This window comes from Papaver somniferum, chromosome 7 (assembly GCF_003573695.1).
Source record: "Papaver somniferum cultivar HN1 chromosome 7, ASM357369v1, whole genome shotgun sequence".
NCBI classification, from domain to species: domain Eukaryota; kingdom Viridiplantae; phylum Streptophyta; class Magnoliopsida; order Ranunculales; family Papaveraceae; genus Papaver; species Papaver somniferum.
In genome coordinates, this window is record NC_039364.1 from 265,993,056 (window position 1) to 266,003,042 (window position 9,987).

At 35.9% G+C, this 9,987-nt stretch overlaps 1 long non-coding RNA gene across 1 annotated transcript; it reads right to left on the reverse strand.

Moving 5' to 3' along the window:
• Nucleotides 1-265: 265 nt before the first annotated feature.
• On the reverse strand, nt 266-3,448 carry LOC113293766. The gene is made up of 3 exons (XR_003332545.1): nt 3,101-3,448; nt 2,837-2,977; nt 266-1,000 (listed from the first exon to the last, which is right to left on the reverse strand). It is a non-coding gene; the product is annotated as an uncharacterized LOC113293766 (long non-coding RNA).
• Nucleotides 3,449-9,987: the final 6,539 nt, after the last annotated feature.

Below are 9,987 nucleotides of genomic sequence, written 5' to 3' on the forward strand. Positions count from 1 at the left end.
TCTGCTTTTGCACATTGATTATAAAGAATACTTTATCCAGGCGCGTGTTTTTAAAATCATGATATATCTTTGTTTCTTTCATTATTATCATGTTTCTCTTCTTTGGGATTTGCCTGGATGTAAGAGTATCTTGTAAGATAGAACGTAAATCTGATTCTGAATGCTTCTAAAAAATATTAGATTCACCCATTTAGGGAACTGTCAATCTAATTCTCACTGCATCATGTTTCTTACAATCTGTTTTTTTTTTGTTGAAGTGGGAACTGTCAATAGTGAAGTCTAATTGTGATACCCTATTAGCTTCATTTACAATAATCATTAGTCATGTGTTCTGTCGCATACATGCTTAGGTCTAGAGTATGAGTTCATATTTTGATGACTAAGATTGAATTTGAATAATTAAGTAGTGGGTTTTAACATTCTACATGTCGTGTTGGTTGTAGAAGGTGAAGATAAAGAAAAAGCTGAACCAGTTGCAAGAGATAGGAAGTTGTCTAAGTCTGAACGAGCATAGAGCTGGCAAACGGGCGGGACGGGGCTGGCTTGTGACCAACCCGCGGGTTACGGGTTAATACAAGTCTAAGCTTGCGGGTTGAAAATCTTCACGGGTGGTCATTTATCCGACCCGCGTCCGTCCCGGGTAAAGCTTGCGGGTTCACAGGTGCTCACGGGTTAACTAGTTTAATCATCTACAAGACCTGATGCCGAATTACAACGACACAATTTAGGTTCTTCTCGGCATCAAATTCTTGTCTACAGGCTCTGTATTCTTCTTGTCTTCGAAACCCCTATGAATCCTTGGCAAACACTCATCGGACTTGTAGTTTGCCGGCACTGAACCTTGGAAGAAAACTAGTTCAGACTTGGATGGCAAAACTGGTCGTGGATGGAGCTGTGGAGAAATAGTCATTCAGGCCTTTATACAAACATCCTGTGTGCGTTTGGTAAACTGGTGAAGTCTATGTACCGGCTGCATCCTGGAGATTGCACAACTCCTTCCCTGCAAGGATTCACATTCAACACACACATTGATAATCATTCGTCATATCAGAACTCAGTGTCTCTTCTCTAATCTCTATGTTGATCATCTATTTCAATTCTAATACTTATACTTTCTGAATTCATAATCTTAACTACACCATTTCATAATGAGAGATGGAGTGGATTAAAGAAAGAAGTTGATATACCTCCTCTTTTTGCTGAAGAATTTGCAAACTAATAGATTCCATTTTTACATCTTCAGAACAAATCTCTCTTCTTTACCTATACAAAAACCCTAGAAATTTCTCTTCAGTTCGATCTGTTTAGGGGGTCTCGATGATTTTGTCAAGTTTTTTGTTGATTTAGTTAACTGTTTGTGATTGTGATTGTTAAATTTGGGGGTATAACTGGTTAACTCCTAAATTTGAGTTTATCTTCTTCCTGTTTCTAGTTTTTTATTTCTCTGTGGTGCAAAATATGAAAGAGGGTGAGCAGAGAACCTAGTTGAGGGGATGACGGAGAGGATAGGTAAAGACGAGTACGGGCCGGGTTAACCCGAGGGTTTCACAGTACGGACCGGGTTAACCCATTTCTTCACAAGCCACTAATTATACAACCCGCGTCCGTCTTGTTTAGTTACCATCCGGGACGGGTGCGGGTTTTCATGGAACGGGACGGGCCAACCCGCGAGTTTTGGCTTGATTTGCAATCCAAAAATCTAAATCAAATTAAATACTCAAAAATATTCTACTTCTAAGCACAAAAATTAGCTTCATAAAGCAAAATTGTAAACTATAGATTGCATGGACGGAGTAAAAGACGATGCTTTACACTGAGTCATTAACTTTTAAGCATATATAGAAAATTTTACTTGGACAGAAAGATTTTGTTTTCAACAATGGATAGAAAATTAATACGTCCAAAGTTCCTAGGTGTAACTGGTTACAACTGTGCTCCACCATATATGCACTTATAAATATGATGTCCTTTTTTAATCTAGATACAGGACATATACCGAAGTACCTTCTAGCAAATCTTTCACTTAACCCAAACATGCAATAAATCAGCATATTCTTACAAAAATGTAAACATGGTACTATTTTGATATTTGAATGTAAGACCTAGTTTTCATTAGTAGTCTTTCACTGAACTCGACACTTATGCGTACTACTGAGCTTCAATATGATTAGGCAATTGAAGACTTTTTCCCAAACTAAACTTAAAACCCAATATCCTAGAAATCTTGAATTTCCTTGTAGCTTGGAGTGTTACGGTCCTTGCCATGGGGTAATTAAGCTACAGATATTGTTTCACCAATTTACTTAACCACATATCCGTGACCTACTGTAAACTAAAGAAACCCGAAAGACAACATATCAATAGCTGGAAAATCACTCCGTACTTAGATTTGAAGACACTGGAAAATTTTATCAAACTATAAAAGTAAATGTAGATTGCACATACTTTCTTTAATGATATAAACCAAAATTATTAAACCTATGTAAGCGTTGTAACGTGAATTTGAATGAACAGAATCACTATACTAGCCACAATTGATTGCTATAATACAAACCTACGTGAGTTGTAAGATGAATTTGAATGAACAAAATCACTATACTAGCCACAATTGATTGCTAAGAGTAAACATTAATTGCAGCTTTAAAGCTACTAACTATTTCCATTTAACCATAATTAGTTAGGCAAAACTATTAAAATAATCACACCCGGAATAGATTTTTCCTAACTTAAAAAGAACCCACAACAGGAAAAGGAAATTAAGTGACACCCAACTAAAAATCTAACTCATATGTGAACCAAATTAACAAAGCGGCATCAAATAAGAGTTGATACTTACCACAAATAGTAATGGGGGGATTCAAACTCCAAAATACCAATAAGAAACCTCGGAATCTCTTTAATAATTTCTGACTCAGATAACTGAATGATAATTTCTCTGGAGGCTTAGGAGACTTCTTGAACAATCGATCCCATACATCTGAAAAGAGGCATTTCACAAAGGCCCTAAAATTAGACTTTTGCTAGAGAAACAACAATAAATATCGAAAACCCAGAATGAAAATGAAACAAAAATGAAGATTTTAGGCATAAAATATCTGACCTGTAGAGCCAAACTAACTGCAATCATACCCATCTTCAACAATAATAAACTTCCCAAGCTTGTTTTCATCATCTTTGAATCATTTGATACCTAATCAATTTCTTACCTCTCCAAGGAGACCGTAAAACCTCACTGATGAATGAGCAGTTCTGAGTTTTGACGAATGAATGAGCAGTTTGTAGAATATTGGAATTGCTACTTGGAAGGTCTAAACAGGAAGAATACAATCTTGATTCCGGGCAAGTGGGTGTGGAGAGAGTGAAAAACAAAAATTGTGGACAGAAAATGGGACCAAATTTTGAGGAAGAAGAGAAAGTGTGGGTGGTGTAGTTGTGAAAGATAGAAGGAACTGTCGGTTAATGGGTGGTAGTAGACTACAATGGTGGTAGGTGTGAGTACCATGTAAACAAAAGGTAAGAAATTTAATTGATGTTGGGCCAGCGGAATCCATAAAGCCAAGCACAATGGTTCACCGAATCTTTTTATTAAGAACGATTTTTTGGGACCACGATTTTTTTTGGACCATGGCTTGGGGAAAAGCATTAGAAGTAATTCTAAGTCACCCCATTATCTAATTATTTATTTAATACCTAATCTATCCTCTTAATTAATTTTAGGTTATGATTAGTGAATGATTTAGTTAAAAACAATTAGTGAGATTAAATTAAAAGATGGGTTTATTATTAGTTGAGTAGAATTATTGAGAGAGTAGAGTTAGAGAAGATGAAGGAGAAAAACATGAAAAATAGATTTTTTTTCCAATTCACTAAGTTTGAGTATTCAAATGCTGAAAACTCATCTGATTTTTCATCTCTATCCTCTCCTAGAATATTTGTTAATCTTCAAAATGATCCGGATTTGAACTGGATTTTGAACAATTCGGTTATTTTATATGAAGAACAAGTAAACGAACTCATCTGAACATGTAGTTCGGTTACTTTATATGAAGAACAAGTAACCGAACTCATCTGAAGTTGTAGTTTGGTTGCCCCGTGAGATGAACAAGTAACCGAACTCATCTGAAAGTGTAGTTCGGTTACTTGTTCCAAAAACGCAGGTTATCGAACTCTCTAATAATAGAATTTCTAGGAGTTACAGCGTTATGCTCGGTTGGTTCTCAACTAACCGAACTTTGGTGTACAAAGTTCGGTTGGTTCGCAAACTGCATGCACTTTTGATCTAACCGAACTTTATGTAATATAAGAGTATATAAGTTTACAAAGTTCGGTTCTTTCGCAAACTTGAACCTAACAGCTAACCAACCGAACTTTGAGTTCGGTTTCTGCGATAAAATTGTGAAGTTACCGAACTTAACGAACAAAAAAAATGTGAAGTTCCAGCATTTATTGGCTAAGTTCTGTTACTTTGTAGTTTTAAAATTTTTTGCGAAAAACCAAACTCTATTGGCTAAGTTCGGTTATTTTGGAACTCAACATAGTGGCCACAACAACACAGTTCGGTTAGACTGGATTTGTTTTTTTTCTGTTCTAAGGATAGATTTCGGTTACTTTGTAGTTTTAAATTTTTTTGCGAAACAACCGAACAGAGAGTTCGGTGACTTAGTTTTAAATCCAATAGAACCGAACTATTCTTCGTGTTCTTCATTTTCAAGAAAAGTTCAGTTAGTAAACTAGGGTTTTTGGAAAATCGGCCTAACCGAACATGTCTCTGTAACTCCTATTAAAACCCTATTTTGATGATTTCTATTCGATTGAAGCAATCAAAATCAAATTAAAGTGAAGGGTTTGTTGGAAAATACCTCATGAGTGGTCCCATGGCAGAATCAGGCTGCGGCTGGCGTCTTTTATACTCGATAAAATTATCATGTAACAGAACTTAATTGTGATTGCATTGATGTTGTTACATTTCTTAAATAGGCGGTGGTGGTGGTGGTGGGAGGAGGTGGTGGTGGTTGGTGGTGGTGATAATCGGAGGTGGTGGTGGTGGTAATCGGCGGTGGTGGTAATCGGTGGTTGGTGGTAATCGGTGGTTGGTGGTGGTGATAATCGGAGGTGGTGGTGGTGGTAATGGGCGGTGGTGGTGGGAAGAGGTGGTGGTTATATATATATATAGGTGGTTATTTTGGTTTTAAATTAAATTAGGTTAAGGGTAGGTTAGTCATTTCAACATTTTAGGACACCCCTTATCACTATAGGGAAGATGGCCTAATAAAACCATGGTCCCCACAAAAAAACCATGGTCCCTAAAAAATCATTCTTTATTAAACGGAACATCCACAGTACACCAAGCGTAATAAAGATTAAAATGTAGATATTAGGGTAGAAACCTGATTTATTTATTTTTGAAAATAACCGGATATATTACTGAGAAGACTCTCATTTGTAGATTCGGACTCATTTGGAATCAGCTCAGAATGAGTTGTCCGTCCGATGACTGAATTTGTATAATTAGTATCTTCAAGAAAGAATACATAATTGGAGTTCATATTACATATCTCTTGAGCTTTGACAGTATCAAAAGCTATTGTTGCAATTAAAAACAAAGGAACTTCAGCTAAACTAGTAAATTGCTGAGGTGAATTTCTCCCTTCTTTAGCTAACAAGTCTACTGCTTTGTTAGCCCTTCTATCTAAATGAACTTCAGTAAAAATAGTAAGATGTCAAAACCTGATTTGAGGCATATTCAAAAAATTTAAATGTTTCGAGGCATACAAAATCATTTTCCTATCTATGATGTTTTCACAAGGAGTGTCCCATCAGTGAGTAGATTACTAAGTTACCCTTAATTATTTTCAATTACTTAAATATCTTTCACCTAAATTTAAAACATAAACCTAAGTTAACCAAAATCAAAAATTATTTTCAAAATAAAAAATCATTGTCATTCCTAAACTAATTTAATCATTGTCATTAACCAACCTTTTTGATTTTATTTTTCATCGGTGATTAGTTGTTAACTCATAAACTTTTGATCATTGATTAAAACCACAAGTATAAATGAGTCGTAAAGCGTTGCACAAAGAGGTTTATCTTCAGACCGCACATTGGAATCCGGATCTTTGGTCTTCCTTTTTTTTGGCTCACAAGAACAGTTCGACTGATAATAAAACATGAAGATGATAGCTGAATTTCATTTTGCTAAAGAACACGCTTAATTCGGCTATTCAATTTTCTATTCGAATCAGCCGAACCTGAATTCGTCAGTTACAGAGTTAAGTTCGGTTTATAACTTGTCAGCCGAACCTAGATATATTTTCAGAAAACATAGGTTCGGATGATAAATAATCATCCGAACCGTTCATCTGTCAGTATCTAGGTTATAAAAATTCAATTTTTTGACAAATTCAACTTATACAAAGGACATTACACTCGTTTAAAAGTCTACATCCGTATTAACAAACCTTAATTATCTATCATTTCAGAAAACCCCTATATTCTTATTCTTCTTGTTTAACAAACCGTAACCTAACTATCTATCAAATAAAACAAAAAAAAAATATTTGCAACTAAGACTATATAATCTTTGAATTAACCACTAATCATTAACATTAACTACTAATTATTAATATTATATTCTAATTATTATCATTAACACTAGTGAAGTAAAGATGTTATTATTATCGATTTTACCATATAGTGATTGTATTTTGTCATTACCTTGTATGCCTCAAAACATTATTCTTACGGAACACAAACTATATATATATATATACATACTTAAAAAAATGGATTAATATATATATATATATAATTCAGGAACCCATAATCTGGGGAAATGAGGATTAATCTAGGAATATGAATTACTTTTCCCATCTTAACTATCCTGATATGGGGTGTTTTAAAAGTATAAAAGGTTAAAGTTAACCTTTTCAAATATTATTATTTTTTTAAAAAAGATTTAAAAATTTATTGATTTTTTTAAATTAATGTTTTTAAAGGGTACTATTACAAGAAACTAGTTATTGGAAGCCTAACAAGCTAACGTCCAACAACGTACTACTACATTAGTTGAACATGATGTCTTGCTAACCTACTAGCGAGCCTCATGAACTATCTAATGGAGCCGAAACGGATATGGGACTCATTATGTCCCAAGGGGTGAAAGCTAACTCAATCTTCCATGTTAAATTCTGCAATATTGCGCCATCGGTAACTCAAACCTGGAGCGTCTTTGAGGAATGGAATGACCAGCTGGGATAGTTATCCAGATAGAACTACTTAGTTTTAGGTTTAGGTTAAACAAGAATGTCACAGACAGAAAAGGAGATAAACAGAAACTGGACTTTTATTGATTTTCTCGAGAATTACATACTGAGTTGAATACAGTTTATATACGTGAGTTTCCTTGAACTGTAAGATTCAATATTTCTTAAATGGAGCTGGTTTCCTAATATACGAATAACTAATACATCTTGGTAAACAAGGTATCGTGTGTTATGTTACACACGTACCTGGAGATGTGTCAACACCCTCCCGCAAGCGTAACGGGTTCTCTTGAACCTTAAAGATGAAAAACGATCTTGGATAGCGGTTTTGTGAAGATATCCGCAATTTGATCCTTAGACGATATAAACCTGACATCAAGAAGTTTAGAAGCAACTTGATCACGAACAAAATGATAGTCAATATACTTTGTCCTGCATGAAATATGGGATTGTCTGTAAGATAAGTAGCACCAAGATTGTCACACCATAGAACAGGAGGAGATTGAGTGGATACACGAAGTTCTGAAATAAGTGATTGGATCCACATAGTTTCAGCAGTGGCAATGGCAAGACCCCTGTATTCGGGTTCAGTACTAGAACGAGACACTGTTTTTTGCTTAAGAGCACTCCAAGAGATAATATTACCACCCAAGTAAACACAATAACCACTAGTAGAACGACGATCATCAAGAGAACCATCCCACTAAGAGTCAGTATATGCACTGAATGATAACTGTAGAGAAGGAGATGGCCGAAGAAGTATACCAAAGGTTGGAGTATTTTTAAGATACCGTAGTATTCTCTTTACCATACCCCCAGTGAAAAACAGTGGGTGCATGCATAAATTGACATACCTTATTGACAGCATAAGCCAAATCAGGACGAGTAAATGTTAAATATTGTAAGGCCCCAACAATACTACGATACTCAGTAGCATCCGTTAATAAGGTACTACGATCCGAAGAGATATCACCAGAAGTACTAAGTGGTGTTTGAATAGGTTTAACACCATCCATTTTTGCTTGAATAAGAAGATCATGAGCATACCTTTGTTTAGAAAGAAACAATCCTGAGGAAGTACGAATCGATTCAATTCCAAGAAAATAAGACAAGGATCCAAGATCTTTAATAGAAAATTCTTGTTGCAGATGATCAAGAGTGGTTTTGATACTAGCAGAGTTGGAACCTGTAACAATAATATCATCCACATACACCAACAGATAAATAGTACCACAGGAACCATTGTAGATAAATAGAGATGTGTCACATTTTGAAGTGACAAACCCAATTTGTAATAAAAAAATACTGAGCCGGTGGTACCATGCACGAGGATCTTGTTTAAGGCCATAGAGAGAACGATGCAACTTGCAAACTGTGTAGGAAATCGAGAATCAACATAACCCGAAGGTTGTTTCATGTATACCTCTTCTTGAAGTTCACCATGTAAAAAGGCATTATGCACGTCAAGTTGATGAATTGGCCAATTGGAAGACAGATCCAATGTAAGAATAATACGAATAGTACATGGTGTGGAATGGAAAACACACAAAACTTGCAAGTATACAAGGCCAAGCTTTATAGTATAGGGGTGAGTAGGGGTTAGTCCACAGGGAGTGGGAGCATACAAGAAGTTTTCCTAAGCTAGCAAATGATGTAAAACAAGATGCAAGATCACAATGTTATAGTGGCAGTGAAACAAAGAGGGCAAATGGCATGAACCAAGGCTGTGAGCCAAGGGCAGGGGAGACAGTGCACTGATTTCAGTGCACAGCAAGCTGTAAATTGCACAAAAACTAAACAAAGCAGCAAGGAAAATTTAACTAAGCAATAAGAAAAACTGATTCGGAGTTGCAAGTGACTGTGAAAACAATTTATGGGTTAAGCTAAGGCTTTGAATCCACCCTTGTGACCTATCCAGAAAATGTAATTCTAGGTTGAATTCCTAATGGAACTAAGTGACAGCTAAGGTCAACTTATGATCCTAAGCATACAAATGGAATGGAAAGAAAATTAGCTTGCTCAACTAATGTGCTCCTAGCATTGACTGTCTTTTGACAGTACAATCAATCACAAACACACAGATGAGCACTAATCTCTCCCATTGCTCAATCAAAACAAAGCACTAAGACTCTAACCTAGCATTCCACTATCAGACAGTGCACTGAGGTTTCATCTAAACCTCAGCTGCAACAATTTAGCTCATGCTCAACATATTACATACACATACATCATACAAGATAATTGAAACTTGAATTTGAAAATTGAACATAAACAGAACATGAACAATTGAGGAACTGGCTAGTCCAGTCCTCTTGGTGGTGCTCTGGCTAATCCAGGCCTAACCTCTTTTCATGCACATCACAACTCTATTTATAATTACACCCAATTCTCAAAATACCTAATTTACAAAATTAGGGTTTATCCCAAAAAAAATCCAAAACAGTGAATTTAGGGTTTCGAATTCACCTAATTTGATGGGTCAAATCTCACCCACAACGTCGACCCAATCTTCCTCTGACTTCACTGCTTCATTCCCACGCTTCAATTTCTTCTCTAGCTTCACCTAATTCATCAATCTCTAACCTAGGGTTTCAGAGATAGGAAAGGTGCGAGATTGATGAAGTAGGAGGCTAGAAAGATGGGGGAAATGATGGGTTTCGCTTTTAGGATGGAATAGAGTGGTTTGGTGGTGTCAGGGAATGGTGATGGTGAAGGCAGAGCA